Consider the following 25,566-nt stretch of genomic DNA (forward strand, 5'->3'; position numbering starts at 1 on the left):
ACCCATCAATATCCCAACTTCTTTCTTCAATAAAATAGAAGAAGCAGTCCAAAAATTCATATGGAACAATAAGAGACCCAGAATAGCAGAAAGAACAATACTTTCTTTAGCAGAAAGAACAGAGCTGGAGGAATATCAGTACCAAATGTCAAACTCTACCACAAGGCCACAGTAATCAAAACAGCTTGGTACTGGCACAAGAACAGACCTGAGGACCAATGGAATAGAACTGAAGACCCAGAAATGAAGCCATAGACCTATAGCCATCTAATCTTCGATAAGGGAGCCAAAAAAAATGTGATGGAAGAAAGACAGCTCCTTCAGTATATGGTGCTGGCAAAATTGGCTAAACACCTGTAGAAAACTAAAGTTAGATCCTTATATATCACTGAACCAGAATCAAATCCAAATGGATTCAAAGATCTTGAAGTACACCTGAAAACATTACAGCCACAAGCTGAAATTTTCTTAATAACAACCCAGGAACACAACAAACCAAAGGTTAGACAAATGGGATTGCATTAATCTGTAGAGCTTCTGCATGGAAAAGGACAGCTAGCAAGATCAATAGAAAGCACAGAGATTGGGAGAAGATCTTCACTAGCCTACAACAGACAAGAGCCTCATATCTAAAGTATACTTAGTACTCAAAGAATTAAATTCCTCAAAAACAAATCCTCAAAGAAACAATTGTCCCATTAACAAATGGGCTAAAGACTTAAAGAGAGACTTCTCTGAAGAGGAAGTAAGAATGGCCAATAGACACATGAATGAAGAAATGCTCAATATCTCTGGCAATAAAAGAAATGCAGATCAAAACAACATTGAGATTCCACCTTACCCAAGTTAGAATGGCTATAATCAAGAACTCTAATAACAACAGATGCTGGAGGGGATATGGCCAAAACGAATCCCTACTGCATTGTTGGTGAGAGTGTAAACTTATTCAACCACAAGAGCTCCCCTGTGACCCAGCAATCCCACTTTTGGGCATTTACCTCAATGATCACAAACAAGGCCATACTAAAGCTACCAGCACAACTTGGTTTATCACAGCATTATTCTCTATAGTTAAGATATGGAACCAAACCAGATGCCCCTGAGTAAATGAATGGATTGAGAAAATTTGGTGTGTGTGTGTGTGTGTGTGTGTGTGTGTGTGTGTGTGTGTGTATGTGTGTGTGTGTGTGTATGAATTCTATGGTTCCATCAAAAGAATGGCACCACCACATTTGTAAAGAAATGGAAAGACTTAGAAAGAAAATCATATTAAGTGAAGCAAGCCAGACCCAAAGAAACATAGGTCCCATGGTTTCCCTTATTTGCAATAATTAGTATACATCTAGGATACTCTTATCAGATGAGCAGAATAGCTCAATAGCTATGTATATATGACCATATAAGATGATGCTAAGCAAAATGAATTCTAAGAACTCAGAACAAGAGGTTTTTTTCTTTGCTGCTGTTTTTTTTTAATGTACCATGTGATTATTTCTTTTGTTCTTCCCCCTATGGTATATCCTCTGTTGTTACTATATTTGATTTTGGTACCCTGGTATTGTATATACATTTATTTGAATTAGGGAAGGGGAACAACAGAATGATGAGACAAAGGACAAGGGAGGAAACCAATGCAACAGCGACATTCATAAGACAATATGTTGGAAATGATCTGTACAACTTGGGGAGGAGATAAAGGGAGGGAAAGTAGGAGACAAATGAGGGAAAGGGTAACAAGTTTGACAAGAAATGTACTTATTACTTTACTTATGTGACTATAACCCCTCCCCCCCCCGTACATCACCTTGGCAATAAAAAAATGAAATTGGATAGATTGGCAGAGGGGCACAGAAGAGCAACCACAAAAATGAACTTAGTGTCTAAAGGAATACGTTAGCTCCTCCTTTTACTTCCCAGTCACAGGAATTTAAGAAACTACCTCATCTAGGTGTTCCTCATCTTTAATGTAGGATTAATTGCCTCTCAATGTACTGGTATAAAGATAAATTAAGCCTGTGAACTTTGTACAGAGCCTGTTAAAGATTAACAAATGAATGTTCCCTCTCTTCTCCCAACTATTGAATAGAGATACATGTTCTCTAGCAATCATTCCTCACGTTTGCCCAGCACTCACGAGTACACAGACCATGTGGCTAGCACAGGGGAACCAGCGTGGCCCTGACTTCGGGGATCTCAGGGCTCTGTTGGGTCATTATTTATACATTGGAGAAACCACACCAATGATATGCTACAAGTTCCCCCCTCAGAGATGTTCCTCCTGAGTGTGAGTGTCCCATTTATCTCAAGGTTAATTACAACTGCTTCTCAGTTGGATGCTTCCTGGTACTCTCTCTACTCACTCTACCTTCTAGTCAAAATGATCCCTTTGAAAGCAAATATGGTGGGTGAAACATTTCTCATATTCCTGTTTCACTCCTCACAGCTTCTTACCTGTATGGTACCTGCAAACACTGTTCAGACATCTTTTCAAACTTTTGCTCCTGAGTCAAAGAAACTACAGTTCGCAAGTTATCTTTTTTTAAAATAAGTTTCTTATTGTGAACATACTATACAGAGGGGTTACAGTTACATGAGCAAGGTAATGAGTACATTTCTTATCAAGCGTTGTTGCCTCCTCCTTTGTTTTTCCTCTACCATCCCTTCCCTCCCAGTTTGCAAGTTTTCTATCACTTGCATAGTAATCTGCAACAGACATTATACATGACATAGAGGCCAAAGGGAAAATAGAGACAAAATTAAATATGAATTCTATTAAGTAGATTAATAAAACTATGATTACAAGTCACCTATGTGCCATTTAGTATTTATTGTGTGTACCCTCTCCATGGAAAAGTATACCAATTAAATTATCAGACACAATTTTAGATCTGGAAAAGAAATGAATTAATTCAATCTTTTCTTTAAATGAAATCAAGGCGATCACTTTTCTAAAACCAAATAGCTTTGTATGCATTTGCAAAATTCCATTGGTAGATTTATCTCTTTTTAGACTCTGGGGTTATTTTTAAGAGGTCAGCCAAGTTCTGTTCTGTCCTCTCATTTCTGCAGTCATCTAAAACAGTGACAATGGAAATACTCTGCCACCAGAAGACCACTTTGATTTCAGGCAGAATACAACTACCAGAAACACAAATAAGTTTATATCTTGGCTCTAAGAATTAGCTTCTCATCAGCACATTCATTACCTGTGTCTCAGGCTCACCTAAAAGTCTCTATAAGGAACAGAACATTTGCCAGGAAACCTAGTAGATGGCACAGAAGCACTTGTAAACTAGTGAAGAATATAGGCAATCTTGTAAAAAAAACAAAAAAAAACAAAAACAAAATGAGAATCCAAGGAAGTTTAAACAGAAAAGGAATAAAAAGATGGGATAGAATGAATACTGGTGGATTTATCCTTATCTTCCCCATCCCATAAAATGGGACTTTCTCAAGTAAAGGGATTTAAACATCCTTGAAAGACAGAATGAAATAGAAGGAGACATAGTGTAGAGAGAAAAGGAGAAGTTAGAGAGGAAGACAGAAAGAACTGAAAGACAGTAGCCAAGAGGAAGATAAGAGTATACGAAGATGATTAGATCCCAAATTCAAAGGAGACTCCAAGACACTGAGCTAAAGGAGCGAGGAACTCTTATTTTATTTATATTTTTTATTTATTGTGAAAATACCGCACAGAGGGTTACATTTTAGCCAGGTGACAGCCGCTTCCCCCTCTAGGGACAGGGGGAGAAGGGCCCCAGCTCAGGGTAGGATGGGTTTTTGTAGGGTTAGGTTACACGAACCACCTATGCAAGGCTGGTTTGGCACATTCTCATTGGTTATGGTTATGTGACCTTTAAATTCATTTGTTCCTTATGGTCACTATCATGTGTAATGATTTGCGGTAGGCTGCCTGCCCGGTGGAACCACTCCGTGGTGGCAGTTTTTAATTGGAGGGTAACGGTGGTGCCGCTTGTGGGCCCAAGGCTTTGTTGTTGAGGTAAGCAAGCAAGGTTACAGAAGCAAAACATAGCCTTGAGTCACAAGAGCAGGAAAACATGATCTTGCCTTGGTCAGCATGACCAATGTTACAGACACTATTGATACTTGATTCCAAAGCATATCCTTGGATTACAGAAGTCAAAATACAACCTTAGGTGGAGTAGTCTATTTTACAGAAGTGATTTTTTATTATAAGCTCCTGACTAATTGAGCAGCTCAGTACAGCTGGTGATAAGCCTCAAGGCTGTCAGTGGCTTCAGCAGAGTTTGTGGCACACTGTAAAGCTGCCAGCTTGGTAAACTTGAACGAGGGAGAGATGTTCTTTTGCATTCTAGCAAGGATGGAAAGGGGGCTGTCCAGCATTAGCCTGGAGTTTTCCTTTACCAAGTGGTTTTGCCTTTTATCCATAATTTAGTTCTGCTTTCTGATTTCATATTTTTGTTCTCATGGATATCCTTCTTTTCCAAGGAAAAGGGGACTCAGGGAAGAGAGTAAATTTTCAACATCAGGAGGGACTGAGGCCAGAAAATAGGAGGAACTTTCTGCCAGTGAATAGCAACTCAGATATCACAAAGACAATGGCCCAAGTCAGAAAAGTGTATGGAAACCCATCTCAATCTTTGAGTGGAAGGATGTATTACTACTTTCCTTTCATTTCTAATCTGCCAAATAAGCACAGAAAATACTGTCTTGAGGAATGGTTATTAAACCATTCTCAGAGCACAACAAAAAGCAAGGAATAACAAAAAATCCTGATGTTGTACTCAGTTTAAACAAGCAATTGTTTTTAGGCTCACCTTCCCTGAACCTTCCAGCGTCTGGTTATTTTTCAGAGCTTGTGCAGTTAGCATTTTCATCCGAATAATTCCTCTTATTGCCATTATGGGTAAGATTGCCAAGGGCAAAAGGGCTAGATGCCAGCCAAGATAAAGGAAATAATAATTCCTGTCCCAAGATTTGCTTATTCTGGGCAAGGAAAGCAAGCTTGGAACCCATTGCCTAGAAAACAAAACAAATTGGAGACATGTATTAAAACTATCATTAAATTTTATGCTTATTTATTCTTAATGATTGACACTGTTCTTTCATGAAATTATTTTCTTCATTATTAAATAAGAGTAAAACATTACTTATAAAAAGTTGTAGTTTCTCATTGTTGCAACAGGTCCACCTGAATCCTTAAATGACTTGTTTGTCCCCATCTCCTCCACATGTTATACTGACATCAAATATAGTGAAAGCGGGGGTTACACTGTGGGGGAGGGACATACAAAGCAACAAAGAAATAATCTTATAAATGCGTTAGAAACACATGCATGAAAGAAACGAAAACATTAAAATACATATTTAAGGGTTCATTTTCCTAACATCACATTATCCAGCTTTACAATGTCGGTGTGTGGGGGGGAGGGGGGTATAATTGGGTGGGGGGAGGGGGGTAAAATTGGGTGGGGGGAGGGGGGAGGCGGGGAAGGGAAGTGAAGGGTAAACAAAGGAGGAGGCTGCAATGCTTGGTAAGAAATGTATGCATTATCCTGCCCATGTAATTGTAGCCCCTCTGTACAGTATGTTCTCAAATAAAATAAAATACAATTAAAAAAAAAAGTTGTAGTTTCCCACAACAAATCAAATAAAGGTTGGACAAATGGGATTGCATGAAGTTGCAGAGCTTCTGCATGGCAAATGACATAGCTAGCAAGATCAATAGAAAGCCCACGGATTGGGAGAAGATCTTCACTAGCCATACAACAGACAAGGGTCTCATATCTAAAATATACTTGGAATTCAAAAAAGTAAATCCCCCAACAATAGATCCTCAAAGAAACAACTGCCCAATAAATAAGTGGGCTAAAGACTTAAAGAGAAACTTCTCTGAAGAGGAAAGAAGGATGGCCAATAGACACATGAAGAAATGCTCAACCTCCCTAGCCATAAAAGAAATGCAAATCAAAACAACATTGAGATACCACATCACTCCAGTTAGAATGGCTATAATCAAGAACTCTAATAACAACATAACAACAGATACTGGAGGGGATGTGGACAGAAGGGAACCTTACTGCATTGTTGGTGGGAGTGTAAACTTGTTCAACCACTTTGGAAAGTAGTATGGAGGTTCCTCAAAAGACTCTACATAGAGCTCCCCTATGACCCAGCAATCCCACTTTTGGGCATTTACCCAAATGTTTACAAACAAGACCACACTAAAGCTACCAGCATGACTATGTTTATTGCAGCATTATTTACCATAGCTAAGATATGGAACCAACCCAGATGCCCCTCAGTAGATGAATGGATCAAGAAAATGTGGTATATATACACAATGGAATTCTATGCCTCCATCAGAAAGAATGACATTGCCCCATTTGTTAGGAAATGGAAAAGCTTGGAAAAAATTATATTAAGTGAAGTAAGCCAGGCCCAAAGAAACATAGGTCCCATGGTTTCCCTTATTTGCAATATCTAGTATATGTCTGAGTCAAGCAGAAAAGGTCAGATAAGTTGATGTTAGGGAAATGAATCCTAAGATAATGTATTCAAATGTTTTTTTTCTTTCATGCTATTGTTTCTAACACATTTATAAGATTATTTCTTTGTTGCTTTGTATGTCCCTCCCCCACAGTATAATCCCTGCTTTCACTGTATTTGATGTCCATATAATTTGTGGAGGGGAAGGGAAAAACAAATCATTTAAATAGGGATACAGGTGGACCCACTGCAACAATGAGATGTCCAAGTCGTTATGTTGAAAACAAACTTTACAACTTTGGGGGCGGGCGGGGAGGATTGGGTGGGGGGGGCGGGGGAAGGATGGGAAGGGATGGGAAGGGGAAACAAAGGAGGAGGCTACAATGCTTCACAAGAAATGCACTCATTATCTTGCCCATGTAATTGTAACCCCTCTGTACAGTATTCTCACAATAAAAAAAGTTGTAGTTTCCAATATGTAAATATCTACAACCTCTAACACACTCAAAGTAAAAGATTAATAATTGAGAATTCAGTTACATATTCCCTTCATGGAGAGAGGGTTTGGTGTAGTTTGTTTTTTGTGCCAGGACTGGAGATTGAATTTAGGATTATGTGCTCTCACATTTTTTTGAGGCACAGCTGGTGCTCTATCACTTTAGCCACACTTCCAGTTCTCGCTTTTTTGCTAGTTAATTGGGGATAAGAGTCTTAGATTTGTCTGCCTGGCTGGCTTTGAACTTTGATCCTAAGAGTCCAGCCTCCTGAGTAGCTAGAACTATGGCTGTAAGTCACCAACACCTGGATGTTTTATTTTACTTTATTAAACAAAGAATAGTCACTGAAGCAAGGTATGCAAATTAGCAAAGTAAAAGAGTATATTAATTATATTATAATTGGAATGTGTTCGATGGGAGCCACAGGCTTGACTTCTTTGAGCAACAGTTAGGAATTTTTCTCCTCTGCTGGAAGACCTTAAAACAGCAACAGTCATAAGGTCATAAGGCATAGTTCCTTCTCTTATCCTAGCCTTTGAAGTTAGAACAAAGACCTCAGATAGCTTTATTTGCAAACCCTACACCTTCATATAAATTGCAGGGCTGGCAACATCCTATAACTAGTTCATACTCTCTACTTGCCTTCACTTTATGCAAGCGCATGCATACATAAATAATCGGAACTAAAGTGGGTGCTGCTTCAGTCTCCTAACCTTTGAATGTTGACACCTCACCTGGTCCCAGCTTTCTCTATTATGTGTGATGTGAGTGTGTGTGTGTTTGTCTTTTCCACAATGCCCTACTGCCTTCCCTCAGAGACAGTTTGATCTGCCTTGTCCACAGCAGGAATGGTGTAAATTGCCAATATTAGGTATGTAACTACTTACAATTCAGCATGAAATTTGTTATTAAGCATTTTCAATTATATCTATGCCTATATAAAATTCTTATGATGATTACTTTAACCTTGATTTGATTTGGAAAAAATTGACACATTGGGGAATTATGGAACTTAATTACATTATGAATCTTAAGAATCTTCAAATTATCAGGTGACTTTCTCAATTCTCAAAATAAGTTAAATAAAAATAAAATAGAAATATTCTAGTTGTCTCAGAACTACATGTCCAGCTGTGTTCTTCTCCTTTCTCTTCAGCCCCTGCTTAGTGACAACTTTGTGGTAAATGCCTTTCTCTCTCATGAGCTCCTCGTGATTTCCTTTCTCCACAATGACTCCATCATCAAAGCCAGCAATGACATCAGCGAACTGTAGACAAGCGATGAGCTATCACAATGGTGGTCCGCCCTTCTCTGGCCTAAAGAGACAAAGATGTGGCTTTTGATTACATTACCCATTACATCTCAAAACTCACCAACCCAACTTATAATTACCAAACACAGATGCTTTGGATATTGTAAAACATCAAAGTAATAAAGATATTCTCTGAATGATAAATAGTCCATTGATAATGATTTCTTGATGTAGTAAGTTAAAACACAAATATCACAAGTCCATACTGTTAAAATGGTTATTGTAAAGGTACCGTGCAGTGGGGTTGCAGTTGCAGGCAATAAGTATATTTCTTTTTGAACAGTGTCACCTCGTCCCTCGTTTTTTCCCAGTTGCTCCCTCCTGGCCCATCACTCCCCCAGGTTGTATAGTCCATTTTCAACATAGTGTCTAGTGAGTACCACTGCTGCATTTGTCAGTCTTTGTCCACGACTTCTGCTCCCTCTCACCCTCACCAAAACAGATAAACTTACAGACAAGACAAAAGATACAGAAATAAACACAGTGACAAAAGAGAGGAGGGGGGAAAAAGCAAAACAACAAAAACCTACAAGTACATATTTTAATATTATTTTACACTTCTCTATCCACTTAAACTTAGCAAATGTTTTCAGCCATTGTGTTGGCAAACAACATAGGTTCCTGACTCACCACACCAGATACCTCACATTGATGGTCCTAATGTCCTGTCCATCAATACTGACCGGGAAGTTTAAAACAAGGGTGATTTTCCTTCATTTCTAGCAGATATTAGCCCCGGTGTGAGGTGCGGTGGTCCCTGCTGATGGCTGCGGGTCTAACTCACCACACCCTCTGTGGGATCATAGAGCCTCTGGATCAGCTGCACTGTCGTGCTCTTCCCACAGCCACTGTTCCCAACCAGGGCCACTGTCTGTCCACTCTGCACCTTCAGGTTGAGTCCCTTCAAGATCTACCACGTTGAGTGAGAAGTAAGATACAGACACAGAGTATGAACAGATACCTCTTTCCTTTTAAAAAAAAATCTCGGAGGGAAAGTATCAGAAATTCTTCATCAAACAGCTTAATCATTTATCAAATGATTAACTTTGTTTTAAGATGGGTAACTGAAATGAATATTTCTGAATTCCAAATCTCCCTTGATATTATCTTGTTTGTGTCCATTCATCAAGAAGATGTAAATGCTTGCCTTCTGAGGAGAAAAATATTTTAGGAAATTGATAGCTTACAATAATTTATTTGGAATGACATGTTATCAATAGTTAACGTGATAATGACTGTTATGGGCAAATAGCCATGTGAGACTTTCATTACCAATGATCTTGAAGACTTCATAAGCTGCTCCTCTGGCACTTGCTAAAGCGTCAATGTATGGGAATTCCTATCCAACAGTAATAGCCCCAAATAATACAGAAAGTGAGACCTGAAGAAAGAGACCAAAAACAAAATAAAATAAACACCTATGTTTGTCTTCACACATGAGTGTGTTCATGTTTACTACAATTCTTTCCATACTTGGTTACTTCCAACATAAACAATTCTATTTTTTTTAATGGTAAAAATAAAGGTATAGGGTATTAAAAGCTCTCTCAAGCCATGTGCAGGTGTCTTACACTTATAATCCTAACTACTTGGGAGGGTGGGATTAGAAAGATGTGAATTCAAGGCCAGCTCAAGTAAAAAAGTTCATGAGATCCTTAAACAATAGCTGGGTATGGTGGTACAGTTCGCATCTGTCATTCTAGCTATACTATGTGTATCAAACTTATTCAATAATAATTATCTCCCTTATAATGAGATCAGGGGACACCAAGCCCATTTAGCAGAAGAGGGGGCAAAGGCTTGAAGAGTTTAGAGGATTTGTTCCATATCTTAGAGATGGTAAATATCATAAATGGAATTTGAATCAATAGGCCTGATGTAAAATCCTGCACTCAGTCTTCCAAATGCCTACAGTTTGTGAAGCTGACTTTGGGTTCAGAAAGCAATGGATTTAACTGCTAGGGCTAGGGGTGTAGCTCACAGAAAGAGGAGCCTGACAGTAATATATGAGTCCTTAGGCTCAACTCAGCAGCAGCAGCACAATATAGGAAATATAATAATGAAGTAAAATAAGTTGCTAATCCATGTCGACAGTAAGCCTTGAGAACCTAGGCTCACCCAAAGAAAAATTACTATGTTGTCTTAAAAGAAAAAGTCTTCTATGGGAAAATTATCCTTCCAATTTGAAAGGGGACAGGGCCAGCCATACTGACCTATCAGAGACCCTGGCTGCAGGGTAGGGAAACAAACCAATGTAATAAGGCAATACTATTAACTTTCCTCCTGGGAACCAAGCAAGTACTGTAAACAACTGCTTTCCCAGAAAGATCTTTAATCACTGCTCCTTTCCTGCCTGCTCACCAGTCCTTCCACCACTTGTTGGTGATAGAGTTAAAAAAAAATCAAGAATTGGAGGAGCTTCAGTTAAGCCAGTTGTAAGTAACCTCAAAGCAAACTCATATACTTGGCACACTTGCCTTATTTGTGGGCCAATGACACTGCCCAATAGGGATGCAGACATTTTTGTTATACTTCCCCGGGACAGTCACATAGCAGCTGCTAGGAAGATACAGCATGAGCTTGGTTTACAATTATGTCATTGTCTTTCAAATGAAGTAAGCTAACATCCAATGGCAAGACTGTGTACTCGTACAAAGTTTTACAATGCAGAAGACCCTGAAACTGAATTTTCCTTTAGGATGACTGTTGGCAGTGGTAAAGTCATCCTGTGATGGCTGGCACTCCAACTGCTCAGGTTCTGCCTGGCTGCCTGCATCTCGGTGGCCCTGACCTGGCTGGCCACCTCGCCTGGTCAGCAAAGACAGCTCCTTTACCATCAATTTCTTGCTCACCCGGCGTACCATTAATTTCCCATACACAGTGCAGACTCCCCTTTCCCAACTCCTATAGCTATATTTTTCCTACCTTATCCTACAGGTTCACAGCAGCTTAATAGCAGCTGCCGTGGGATGGAAGTAGCCTGTCAGGTTCTCTGACATTAAACCTTTCTTTCCCTGGACATGTGTGGTATGTTTTCTTCAGTCCAGACTTTTTAACAATGGCTAAAAGGAATTCTGTTTTATAAACTGTGTGAGGTGGATTGGCTGCCATTCAAAAAAACTTCAAAATTGAGTTAAGTTGTGTTTTGTCATTTGTTGTTGAAAGTGGTAAATTGGGAAATAAAAATGAGGCATTTAGTATCAGGTTTCCTCCAAAGACATTTGAAAGTTCATGCTAGAGAGATTGGAAATGGTCATTTTAGCCTACAGGAAAATTTTGGCAAGGGAGCTGCAAAAAAGACTACAAAATTGCTTGTTTGATTTAATTTCCTTCCTGATTCATTTAATTTCCTTCCTACTTTTTTCCTCAATGCTGCTGTCTATCTTTTCATTCTCACTGTCTGTCTCTCTACTGAGGATTAAGCTCAGAGCTTCAAATTTGCTCTACCATTTCGGTTATTTCCTAGTCATCTCAGTTTACTTAAAAATTTTTTTTGAGATAAAGTCTTGGTAAGTTTTCCCAGGTTGGCCTCAGACTCACAATCTTCCTGCTTCTTCTTCCCAAGAAAACTGGAGTTACAGGCTTGTGCCACCATACCTTGCTATATCCTTTAGTATCCTTTAATCCTCTAGTATTCAATACTTACTCAAAATACATTCTTTTATTGCTTTTTATTGTTTTTATGCAGTTTCGTTGTCATTTTAATTGGTTCATTTCTTTGATTACTTATTTACAACTTACAGTGAGCACTTGGCCAATAGAATATTCATTGGAAAGGACTGAAGAGGTCCCATACCAGAAAGGAGAGCATATGATGCAGAGATTAACATAAAAGCAGCACCAGTGGAAATATTGGCTGTGATATCTCTCTTTTGCCCAATTCTTTCAGCTTCTTCTAAATTTTTATTATATCTGGGAAAAAGAACAGTAATCTCATATACTTGTAACTTATGGAAATAAGTCAGTGTTGCATGATGGTTATTGAGTAGACTGAATGTGTCCAGACATATGTTTTGCATCTACTTCCTGCTTTGGCTATACATTAACCCTATGTGTTATTACTTTTATTCCCTATTGCAGAATAGGAAACCAAGGCTTATGGAAAGTAATTTATTTGTGGAAAGAACTTCTAAAAGTTTCTTCCTTGCACTTAGAAATATCAAAATGAGCGTAGCAATATTTAGCAAATTCCAAAATACGTATTGTTTCAGACAGAAAGCAAAACAGAAGCAATGAGAAGAATTGTTTTCCTTCAAAATATGCATGCTGGCTGGGAATGTTGATGTATAGCTATAATCCTGGCTACTAAGGAGGTAAAGGCAGGAAGATCTCAAGTTTGAGGTCGGCAGAAAGTTAGTGACACACTATCCCAAAAAACAAATTTAAAAAAAAATTCATGGTTGAGCATTTGCCTACCAAGTATCAGGTCCCAAGTTTAATTCCCGGCACTACAATAAAAAAGTCTGTATACCTATTTCAATAATTAATATATATATATATATATATATATATAATGCTAGAAAGTAAGTCATTAGAAATCTCTGAATCTTAATGAAATTTTGTGACGTCGATTTCCTTTGTCTTGTTTACTTTAGGAACTACTGACAAGATCAATGGCAAGATAACACATGCCACAGTGAAGCTGTGAGACTATTGTAAGAGCATGTTGAGAACTTTGCAAGGTAATATATGCAATAACTTTCACTTTCAAATATCATTGAATATGCTTTGATACGTATCTCAACTATAAACATATAACATACTTATTTTGCATAAGAGTATATAAAAGTCCATTATTACTAATCAATGGCAACTTCTTTTTTCCTCTGTACGTATTCCCTAGTGGTCTTCCTGCCATATGTCTGCCATGGCTTCCTGCTGCTGGGGTAAAGGCTTTGTGCAGCACATCTAAACTTGTGTAATCTGTTCACATCACAAAGATCTTGGAGAATGTCAGAGAAAATTTTAATCCATATTTTTATTGTAAAGATACTGTACAGAGGGGCTGCAGTTACATGAGAAGGTGATGAGTCCATTTCCTATCGAGCATTGTTACCTCCTCCTTTGTTTCTCCCCTACCATCCCTTCCCTCCCCACCTATCCAATTCCCCCGCCCACCTCCACCCCCCACCCCAAGTTGTAAAGTTCATTTTCAACATAGTTTCTTGTACATCTCATTGTTGCAATGGGTCATCCTGTATCTTTGTTTCAGCATTTTGTTATTTCCCTTCCCCTCCTCAAATTAGAAAAATGTATATACAAGCTGCAGGGCACTGGAATCAAACACAATGACAACAGGGGTTATACTATGGGGGAAGAACATACAAAAAAACAAAATAAAATCACAGAGTACATTATAAGTACATTAAAGACAACAGCAAGAAAGATAAAACCTCTTGTGTCCTTATCTTGGGATTCATTTCATTTAGCATCATCTTATATAGTCATATGTGCATAGCTTTTGACCTTTTCTGCTTGTCTTAGACATATACTAGTTATTGCAAATAAGGGAAACCATGGGATCCATGTTTCTTTGGGTCTGGCTTACTTCACTTAATACAATTTTTCCAAGTCTTTCAATTTCCTAACAAATGGGGCAATGTCATTCTTTCTGATGGAGGCATAGAATTCCATTGTGTGTGTGTGTGTGTGTGTGTGTGTGTGTGTGTGTGTGTGTGTGTGTATCACATTTTCTTGATCCATTCATCTACTGAGGGGCATCTGGGTTGGTTCCATATCTTAGCTATAGAGAATAATGCTGCAATAAACATAGTTGTGCTGGTAGCTTTAATATGGGCTTGTTTGTGACTGTTTGGGTAAATGCCCCAAAGTGGGATTGCTGGATCATAGGGGAGCTGTATGTGGAGTCTTTTGATGAACCTCCATTCTGCTTTCCAAAGTGGTTGAACACGTTTACACTCCCACCAACAATGTAGTAGGGCTCCCTTGTGGCCACATCCCCTCCAGAATGTTGTTATTAGATTTCTTTTCGGATAAAATTTTTTTACAGGACATAGTGGGACATGTTTATAATTCCAATACTAAGAGGCTTAGGCCCAGGAATAGTGAATCTGATGTCAGCTGAGTTGCTGAGTTACATAGAGAGACCCAATCCCCAAAATCAAAAGCAAACTAACAAGCAAGCAAATACATATATACATAAACATACACAAACTTCTTTCACTAAAAATGAGGAATTTCACAAAGTGGGGAAAAACAAGAAAACAAATAAGAACGACAAAATGATGTTAAAGTTCACATTTTATTTCAACAGTTCTAATGACTTAAAGCTTATTCCCAAATGATATTTCAAATATATTTAACTCTTCCAGGAGTGGAAAATACCTGATGTTAAACATAAATGAGTCCTCTAAATTTATCTTCCTTTTAAAGAAAGGCAAGATTATTTTGCTCAAAGACAGATGTTTAGGTAAGATTTTAGAGCTGAGAATTAGAGTCTTTTGCAAATATAGTAAAATTGTCAGAAAAGGACAGAGTCTTTAACTAAGCCTTAAATCTGTCATTCCATTCTTTATCTCTGCAAAATTCAGACTATTCATTGTTTTGCACAAAGGATCAAATGGATAGATACCATGAAATAAGTTAATTCCATATAAAATTCATGTTTTGTGGTCTTTGGTCCATGAAGTACGTGACTATGAAAATTACATAATACTATATTAAGTTCACTTGAGGATTCATTTCATTAGCAGATACAGCACCCTAGGTAGGATACATTTTCTTTTTTTTTATATTTTATTTTATTTGTAAACATACTGTACAAAGGGGTTACAATTACATGGGCAGGATAAAGGATACATTTTCTATGACCACTATTCTTATCAACAAAGTTGATATACAGGAAATTTACAAAAGAATTATATCTACTAAAGATTAAATTTAAACAGAAGTTTCTAGTGATAAGATATACAAGGTGAAATTGCTTTTATAACCTGTGGTGAAAGAACAATGTGGTGTGTGTGTGTGTGTGTGTGTGTGTGTGTGTGTGTGTGTGTGTGTCTCACAATTTAGAAGTTAAGTGGAGAGAAATTTAGTGATTTTCTTGGCATACATTTTACATCATTGCAGCAATGAACTTTAATGTTCATGACTCATCTTTGTTCCAGGTCTTGCTTACCAAGACTACTGCCGAAACCATTTTACTGATCCAATGATCTATGCAGGAAGAGGAAACATTGACACAGGAAGAAAACTATTAAGCTACCATAAATATAAATGAAATAAGAGAGTAGAAGAAGGAGAAGTTATGGAACAATATCCCATCTACAAAGGCTTTTCAATTCATGTTCAATAAAAATGTCCCTCATGTAAAACTAGATTTGAAAACTATCCATTTATTAGAAACTCCAGTATGGAAATGGCAATTAAAGTAGAAGTGCTTAACATGGACTGAAATAATATAAGAAATATTTATAAATGTTATGGAACTGTCAGTTGTGATACAAGTAGCTACTTAGAATAGCAAGGAACACTTTTTGGCTAAGCAAATAAAAAATAAATACTAACATTTACAAGACATACAGAAGATTAAAAAAATTAGAAATGGTGTACATGTTTAGGCAGAGAAAGCAAGAACTTGGAAAAAACATGGAAGAGATTGCAAAGTCCAAGAATAATATCAATATGACTTCCAAGTTCAATTCTAAGTCTAGTAACTTGTCACCCTTCTCCTGCCTCCACCTGAAATCGGCCTCCAGAGTTGATCCTTACCTGAACCACGGCATCAACCCTCCCTGGTCCCCGTGGTCCCATCTTTTCTGCTCCCCTCCATTCATCAGGTCCTTTATAAAGAATTGATCTTAAACCATCAGATCAATAATCAATTCTCTGTTTAATGATCTCAGCCCCTGCTCAGGTCTTTGGAATAGAACCCTAACTCTTCTCCATGGCCTACAAGTCCCCCATATTGTAGTCTCCCCTCAAGTGAGTTCTAGTCACACTTACAGTATTTTCCAGCATGTACAGAAGTCTTTGCCAGCTCAGGACCTTTGAAAGACTGCTTTTCCCACCCAGCCCATCCTTTCTCCTACTTCATAATAAGCAGAAGACTCAATGGATAACTACTAATGTTTCTCACCCATCAGTTTTGAGCCTAGATGAACCGTGCTCAGAGAGAGCTCTGCTAAATTTGTTTCTCTCATACATATCCACTAACTTCTAATTTTTAAAATGTACAATTTTAGGCAATAAGCATACCTCTCTAAACAGTTGTTCCATTGATTCTTTCAAAGTATTTTATTTTTCCAAATTATAATTACCCCTACTGAGTAGTTTTTCCAAATTGTAATTACTCTTCCTGGTGTACTATATATTTATTAATATATTAATATATTAACTATTAATATATTAATATATTAATAATTGTACTTCAGAATATAGGCTCCATGAGGAGTTGGGCTTTATTTGAAGGGCTGTTTGTCTACCTGTAATCAAGACTTTCCATTTTGTTAGACAGCCAAAAGTGAAAATAGAGCATAGATACTGCTTTCCTTTGAACTATGATACTTAGCTATCACACATTTCTTTGTGGAGGGTGAACTATATCAAGTCAATAAAAGAGTACTCAACCATAAACACACACACCAGTGTGAAAAATAATTCTATAGTAGTTACTCATGTAAGCACAGCTAAGTTCTAAAAACAGAATACCATCAGCATCAGAGAAAACCAGGCACTTCAACTTGTATAAAACTTTATAGCCTCCTTAGGTGTAGCCATTATGATTGATAAAAATTTCCATGCTTATTTTTGTATGGTTTAATTACACAATGTATTACTGCCTCCACCCAAAGAATCTACTGTCAGTGTTCTCTCTCCCTCCCTCTCTCTCTCTCCCTCTCTTTCTCTCCCTCCCTCTCTCTCTCTCTCTCTTTCCTCAACATTATAATATTATGTCAGATTAGTAAATTTTAAGGAATTCTGTTGTTACTAGGGAATCAAAGAATCTGGTAAATATTGCAAATTTAAATAAATCACTGTGTTTTCAGAAGTTCAATAAAGAGTCACAGGAATAAGAGTCACAAGAATAATACCTAATAATATATGATGAGACAGACTTTGAAGTTACTCTTTTGGTGATTTTTTTTAATCTTTTAAATAATGGACTATATGTCAATCAAGTAAAAGCCTGGATATGAAGTGTAATAAGCCACAAAATAAAATATCCCTATTGATGTTATGCAAAATAATTGTTCATCTTAGAGAATCAACATTTAGTTTGATAAGATAAAAATCATTAGAAAGACAAAATATGTCTTTAATAAACTATCTTTATGCCCATGTACAACTAGAAAGCTCTCAGTATTCTTTGAATTAGTAGATATAAGCAAAGTAAAAACTACAACTGCAGTTTCTTCAGATTGTTAATAATTCTGTAATGTATCAAGTAATTTTTTGTTTTGGGTTTTGGTGTTTTTTTGTCAGTCCTGGGGCTTGGACTCTGGTTTCCTTTTGCTCAATAAGAGTGCTCTACCACTTGAGCCATAGCACCACTTTCAGCTTTTTCTGAGCAGTTCTTTGGAGATGAGAGTCTCAGAGACTTTCCTACCCTGGCTGGTTTTGAACAGCAGATCTCAGACTCCTGAGTAGCTAGTATTATAGGTGTGAGCCACAGGCTCTGGCTCAAGTAAATCCTTTAAGAAAACATATTTACAATGGAAAACGTTCTTATAATTAACCCTGTCAACCTGAAGAGCACATGAGATGACTCAGACCTTCATATCTCTAATAATTTTTTAAAAGACTCAAACCTTTCAAGTTCTTTGCGTTGTCCTCCAAAGGCAATCACAGTTCTGATGGCTGCTAAGACTTCTTCAGCTACTGCTCCAGCTTTTGCATATGCCAAGAGCTCTTTATCAGTAAATGAAGACACCTGTTTCAAAATGTCACTTCAGATATTCAGGCTTTTTTTTAAGTTCTACATACACAGAGGCTGCTAGTAAACAAATGCAAATCTTTCAGTTGTCCTTCTTTGTGATGTGATGTTCTGGGTTTTGGCATTTCAGCAGGCCATCTCAAAGTTCTTTTTAGATTGAGATATTTGATTAATTGCAAACTTTCCCACAATAGTATGAATTCTCTTCCAAACACATATATCTGCAATGTTCAGGAGAGGCTAAATTTCAGAATAGAAAATAGAAGCCACACCATAGTCATGCACAAACACCCAATACCAGCAATATGTCAAGGAAACGTGTTGTGTTCCCAGGATAGATATGGTTAGCAATATTCCTGTTCCGAAGCATTATGGAAAGAGGAAGAAGAATGCAGAAGACCAAGTGACTTCAAGATCTCAAATGCCAGGTTATATACAGAGTTTCCTCTGTTGCTGCTGGGAGAAACAGTATGTTCAGCCAGGGAGGTCTTTGCTTCCTGGATGCTCTTTGATCCTTCTGCTTGGTTGCTGAATATTTATTCTGTAGACAGAACATTCTGGTCACAAATCTCATTAGTTCTCAATTGCACAGTGAAAATAAGTTTATCCTAGATTACATACAAGTCAATGAAAATATGAGCAGATAGGAATTTGCTAAGTGTCAATTGTCAAGATTCAAATTTGTGTTCATATTGCTTCCAACCATGAACCAACAATCCTTAAAATGAATCCCTCTCTGAAACAAGTCATGGACATATGAGTTATTATGAAGCTGGATCAGTGGGCAAAGCAATGTGGGTACCATTTGCAGCCAAGTGTCCCATTGTCTAACAAGTATTGTACATAACCAAGTTTTATTGTTTTTTAGTTTTACTTTCTCCCTCTCTCTCCCATCTCCACACACGAGTTGCACAGTTCACATTCATCAATGTCCGGCGCAGCCAGTGCTCTTTCCTCAGATTCTGTGCCCTCCTCAACCCAACCACAGATGTGGATGTGACCGCAGCATAGAGAAGGTAAGGAATACAGAGTCAACAACAACAAAACAAAAACAAATTAAGAAAACGTCCTTTGTTTCCCTATCTTTGGAGTTGGTTTCAATATGTACATTATTTTATTTACATATGAGGAGGCACTTGGGTATTGCATCTTGGTGATTCTCTCCTAAGACTATCCTCTTTTGGTCCCATGTATCTAAAATTCTGTGTATTTTGTCAAATCCTAGTACCTTTTGGATCTAATTGCCTCATATCAGGGAAAACATGCACCATTTGTCTCTCTGATCTTAGTTTACCTCACGTAACAAGATTTGTTCCACTTTCATCAATTTCCCTGCACATGACATCATTTTATTCTTTCTAATGGTTGTGTAAAATTCCATTGTATATAGATATCACATTTTTTGGATCCACTCATTTATTGTGGGGCATCTGGGTTTTTTCCATATCTAGGCTGTGGTGAATAGTGCAGCAATGAACATGGATGCACAGGTGTTCTTATCATGTCAAGGTTTGTGATGCTCAGGGTACAAGCTAAGGAGTAATATGGCTGGGTCATAGAGAAAGTCTTGTTTAGGTTTTTGAGACACCTCCAGACTGCTTGCCAGAGTGGGTGTATATTTCCACCAGCAGTGAAGTACGGCTCCTTTTTGCCCATATCTCTATCAGCATTTGTTGTTAGAATTCAAAATGTTGGCCAATCTTACTGGGGTGAGATGGAATCTCAGTATTGTTTTGATTTGCATTTCCTTTATGGCTAGGGCTAATGAACATTTCCTCATGTATTTCTTTACCATTATTACCTCTTCTTCTGAGAAGTCTCTCCTTAGCTCCCTTGTCCATTTAGTAATTGGTGTATTAAGGTTGGGAAGGGTTAGTTTCTTGACCTCCTTGTATATATTGGATGTTAGACCTTTGTCTAATGTGTTGCTGGTACAAATCTTCTCCCAATTGGTAGGCTATCTTTCTAGTTTAGTAACTATGTCCATAGCTGTGCAGAAACTTAATTTTAATGTAGTCTCACTTGTCCAGTCTTTCTCCTGTCTGCTGTGCCCCCTGGGATTCTATTCAGGAAGTTCCTGCCTGTACCTAGAAGTTGTACTGTCTCTCCTACTGTCTTGCAGTAATTTCAGAGTTTTGGGCCTGATGTTGAGATCTTTGATCCACTTTGAATTGATGTTGGTGCATGGTGACAAGCAGGGATCCACTCAGTTTTCCACATATGGCTGCTCAGTTTTCCCATCAGCAATTGTTGAAAAGGCTATGGTTTTTTTCCACTATATGTCTTGGACTCCTTTGTCAAATATCAGATGACAGTAAGTATGCGGTCTTATTTCTGGGTCTTCTAATCTGTTCTATTGGTTTGGGGTCTAATTGTACCAATACCAAGCTGTTTTTCTTATTATGGCTCTGTAGTGGAGTCTGATATCTGGTATTGTGATACTGCCTGCCATCTTCTTATCTAGTTCCTCCTATTGGGCTCAGCCTTCTTATGTGAAAGCTGATGAAAAGTTGAAACCTTTATTGTGACTCCAGGAGAAGCATAGTATTTGTGGTTTAGTTTCTTAAAATAGAGGTCAGTTTTAATCTTAAAGATAAATGCTTTCATCTTACAGATGAATGCTAATTCATGCCAAAGATCTCTGAGGATACTACTCTACTAAGGGAACATTTTGTGTGTGTGTGTGTGTGTGTGTGTGTGTGTGTGTGTGTGTGTGTGTGTGTGTGTGTGTGTATTTATTGGTATCAGGACTTGAACTCAGGACCTTGTAGTCTAGCTGGGCTTTCTTACTCTACCACTAAAGACACACCTCCAATCTGATATTTTCCTGGATAATTGAAGATGGAATCTCTCAGCCTTTTGTGCCCAGGTTGGCTTGGAACCACAATCTTTGCAGATATTCATCTCCTGAGTAAAGAAGCTTGCAGATATGAGCCCCCTGTAGAAATATTTTGCCACATGAAACAGTTTCAGGTTAAGAATCTTGTGAATAAAGGAATTAACATAAATATAAACTGATTTTAATGTATGTAGGCTTTAATAATGAGGAGAAGGAAAAGAATGAGTTGAGTGAATGTTCCTCAAGGAACAGTTTTCCTAAGAAATAGAACATGGCATTAGTATTTTGAACAGAACAGTTTCTTCACTAGAAGAAATGACATGAAAGAAAGACTACTTACGAGTATGGAGATTCCTCAAAAGCCTCCACATAGAGCTCCCCTATGACCCAGCAATCCCACTTTTGGGCATTTACCCAAATGATCACAAACAAGACCATACTAAAGCTACCAGCACAACTATGTTTATTGCAGCATTATTTACCATAGCTAAGATATGGAACCAACCCAGATGCCCCTCAGTAGATGAATGGATCAAGAAAATGTGGTATACGTACACAATGGAATTCTATGCCTCCATCAGAAAGAATGACATTGCCCCATTTGTTAGGAAATGGAAAGGCTTGGAAAAAATTATATTAAGTGAAGTAAGCCAGGCCCAAAGAAACATAGGTCCCATGGTTTCCCTTATTTGCAATAACTAGTATATGTCTGAGTCAAGCAGAAAAGGTCAGATAAGTTGATGTTAGGGAAATGAACCCTAAGATATGTATTCAAATGTTTTTTTTTCTTTCATGTGATTGTTTCTAACACATTTATAAGATTATTTCTTTGTTGCTTTGTATGTCCCTCCCCCACAGTATAACCCCTGCTTTCACTGTATTTGATGTTGTTATAATTTGTGGAGGGGAAGGGCAAAAACAAATCGTTTAACTAGGGATACAGGTGGACCCATTGCAGCAATGAGATGTACAAGTCGTTATGTTGAAAATGAACTTTACAACTTCGGTAGGGAAGGGGGAAGGAGGGTTGGGGGGGACTGGGAAGGGGGGAGGATGGGATGGGAAGGGGAAACAAAGGAGGAGGCTACAATGTTTGATAAGAAATGTACTCATGATCTTACCCATGTAACTGTAACCCCTCTGTACAGTATTTTCACAATAAAAAAAAGTCTAGAAAAAAAAGAAAGACTACTTATGATCCCAAAAGGGAAGAAATGCACAGTAAGAACAACAAGCTCAGGGCTCACCTGAGAGGCAGTTAGTAGTTCTACAATATGACTCTCACGTAACTGGTTTATAATTGAGAGAAAAGTAAATTAGAAACAAGCAAGCAAACAAACCCAAAACAGGACAAAGCCAGCTGTGGGAGTTGGTGGTAAACCCTAAGGTAAGTGGTTGTAGGGTTGTAGGTGCACAGGTAGCTATAGGTAGCAGGCTTGTAATCAGAGAGGAAAGCTGGTAACAAGTTTTACCTGTAGCAAAGGAAGGTAAACCAAATAAATATCAGGGATTAGACAACACAAAAGACACAACTGCTGAAAGCAAAATCTTAGAACTTCTGTATATTTAACACCTAGACAATCTTATAGTTACTTAATGAAGGCCTTATACTATTACAGTTGTATTCAGGGGAAATAAGTTCTGAATTAACTAGTAGAAATAAACAACAGAATAGCTATTGGCAAAAGTGAGTGTCACCCCATAAAGTAAGATAAACATCCAAGCCAGCTTTATGAACTGATTTTCAAAAAAGGAGGGGAGTGAGGTGAAGGGATCACATAAAAGGCAGAGGAAACAATGCCACTGTATTAGTCAATGTATAGGTATGAAAATGAAGCAAGGGAACTTGAGGGAATGGGAACTCCTAGGGGAGGACACAGCTGGAAAGTATAACCTACAAACAGAAAATAGTTCCCCCCAGATAATGAATCTCTGCTGATATTGACCTTCTCCACTCCTATGAGTAAAAAAGATAAGTTTCTGTTTTTTATCAGCTACTTATTTGTGATATATTGTTATAGTAGTCCCAGTAGAATAAGATGAATAGTAACTTACATTGTTACCTAATAACCTCACATGAGTTTCCAAACAAATGATGGTCTACGCAGTTCTCATTATACCTTTAAGTAAAATGCTCCATTCCAGCCATGCCAGTCAGGGATATGAGTGTCTTCAGTGTGTGGTTAACTGGCTGATTTGTCTCTTCCCTCTCTCTTGAATAGCCTGTAAAGTAAGAATGGTTTCCATAGTTTTGTCATTACTGCTTTTATTTAGAAGGGTTACCCTCTTATTTATGCACTAAGTCATTGAAAAAAATCAATAGAATCTTCTTTTGTTGGTTGTGGGGCTTGAACTCTGGGCCTAGGCACTGTCCCTGAGCTCTTCAGCTCAAGGTACACATTCTACCGCTTGAGTCAGAGCACACACTTCCAGTTTTCTGGTTGTTTATTGTAGATAAGAGTCTCATGGGGGGCTGGGAAGGTGGCTCAGTAGTAGAGTGCTTGTCTTGCATGCATGAGGCCCTGGGTTCTATTCCTTAACACCGCATAAGCAGAAAAGGCTGGAAGTGGTGCTGTGGCTCAAGTGGTAGAGCACTAGCCTTGAACTGAAGAGCTGAGCAACAGCACCCAAGCTTAGAGTTCAGGCCCCATGACCGACCAAAAAAAAAAAAAAGAAAAGAAAAGAAAAAAAAGAGTCTCATGGACTTTCCTGCCAGGGCTGGCTTTGAACCACAATCCTCAGATATCAGCTTCCTGAGTAGCTAGGATTACAGGTGTGAGCCATTGGCACCTGGCTAGAAATATTTTATGATGTATGAAAATTACATAAAATTCCCAGTATTAAGAAATCAAACTTTAAGGAAAAACATTATGCAGTCTCTTTTCTATTTCTGTCCTTGCTAAGTTACTGAAACCTATGGAATCATAAGCTAAAACAAACCTTTCCTCCTTTGAAGTTGTTTTGCTAAGATATTTTGTTAGAGATGTAAAGTTGACTCACATGTCATGTTCTTGAAAGATTTGTAAATCTTCAGTAGGTTCTTCTTCTCATAACCCTTTTGTAATAATCTTATGTCTCCTTCCATAATCTCTGTAATGATTTACTTTGTTACTCCTAGATCATCTTTATCTACGTATTCACTTTTGGAGGAAAATAAATATATTCTGAAAGAAGAAATGAAAATTTACCTGGATAAAGTGTATTATCCTGAGCCAAAAAAAAAAAAAAGAATATAACATGAGCCCAGTGTAAAGATCAAAACAAATGATTCACCTGTGGTAATAATATATGACCACAACAATAATTTCCCCATTTATAAGTAACTGGTTTTCATGCATGAAGGGCATGGCTGTCTTAATGATACAAACATTGTATGGCTGCAAAAAAATTTACTTGGTTACATTTCATTGCTGTTTAAAAATCTGGATTAAAGCAATCCAAATTCTTAGACTTGATCGTTTCTAAAGAGTTATTTATCCATTTTTGACTTATCTAGTACTGGTCAATCTCAACAACCACAATCTAGTGAACTCCATAATGAAATAATAACTTCATGGAGAATTAAGTGACTTACTGATTTACCATAGACATATGTGATTTTTACTGCTCTTCATTGGTACTCCTCATTAACTGTACCTCTAACAATAATTATTACTATCTTATATGGTGATGACTATATTTGTATATTACTTGGGACTTATGCAAATAAACTCAATCAGTGTTCCTCAAATATTAAGTGCTAAAGGTCTAACATCAGTGACAACTTGTAGACTTAAAGTAGTAGGCTAACTGCCTAGGTTATCTTTTGGGTGCTTTGAAGTGATTTCTACCAAACATCTCCTTTGAGATCTTCTAGTGCAATCTTTCAAACTCCATAGAGAATCATTCCTCAGAGTTACTCTCCTTTGTTAATGTAAATATACCATTTTAAAGAGCACATGCAGAATTTTTAGATAGCTGACAGAACTAAGCAGGAGAGAAGATAAGGGAAAAGACAAGAATGAATCTCACTTTTGTTGTTGTTGTTGTTGGTCATGGGGCTTGAACTCTGGGCCTAGGTGCTGTCCCTCAGCTCTTCAGCTCAAGGTGAGTGCTCCACCACTTGAGCCACATCGCCACTTCCGGTTTCCTGGTGGCTTATTGGAGATAAAGTCTCACTGACTTTCCTGCCCCAGCCGGCTGTCAACTGCTATTCTCAGGTCTCAGCCTCCTGACTAGCTGGGATTGCAGGCACGAGCCATGAGTGCCGGGCCAACCAAATCTCACCTTTTATTATAGTTTACAAAGCCAAGCACAGATAGTTGGTTCTTCAACAGACAAAAACCTGTTGACATAACTTCCATAAACAATACTAGTTGACTTTTGTTGGGGGGTGGGGAGAGGAGGGGGAAGGTGGCAGTACAGAGATTGAACACAAGGCTTTGTGCTTGCTAAGCAGATATTTTACTGCTTGAACCATGCTTCAGGTCCCCCTTTGCATTGGTTATTTTCAGGATAGGGTTTCTATATGCTTAGGCTAGCCTGGGCTGTAACTCTTACTTGTGTATCCTGT

The 25,566-nt window shown here is 37.9% G+C and overlaps 1 pseudogene; it reads right to left on the bottom strand.

The window, feature by feature from the left end:
• LOC138810193 (ATP-dependent translocase ABCB1-like) overlaps positions 1-18,545 on the bottom strand; it is a 35,128-nt pseudogene extending 16,583 nt beyond the window's left edge.
• Positions 18,546-25,566: the final 7,021 nt, after the last annotated feature.

This window comes from Dipodomys merriami, unplaced genomic scaffold, assembly GCF_024711535.1.
Source record: "Dipodomys merriami isolate MVZ:Mamm:240054 unplaced genomic scaffold, mDipMer1.0.p SCAF_5, whole genome shotgun sequence".
NCBI classification, from domain to species: domain Eukaryota; kingdom Metazoa; phylum Chordata; class Mammalia; order Rodentia; family Heteromyidae; genus Dipodomys; species Dipodomys merriami.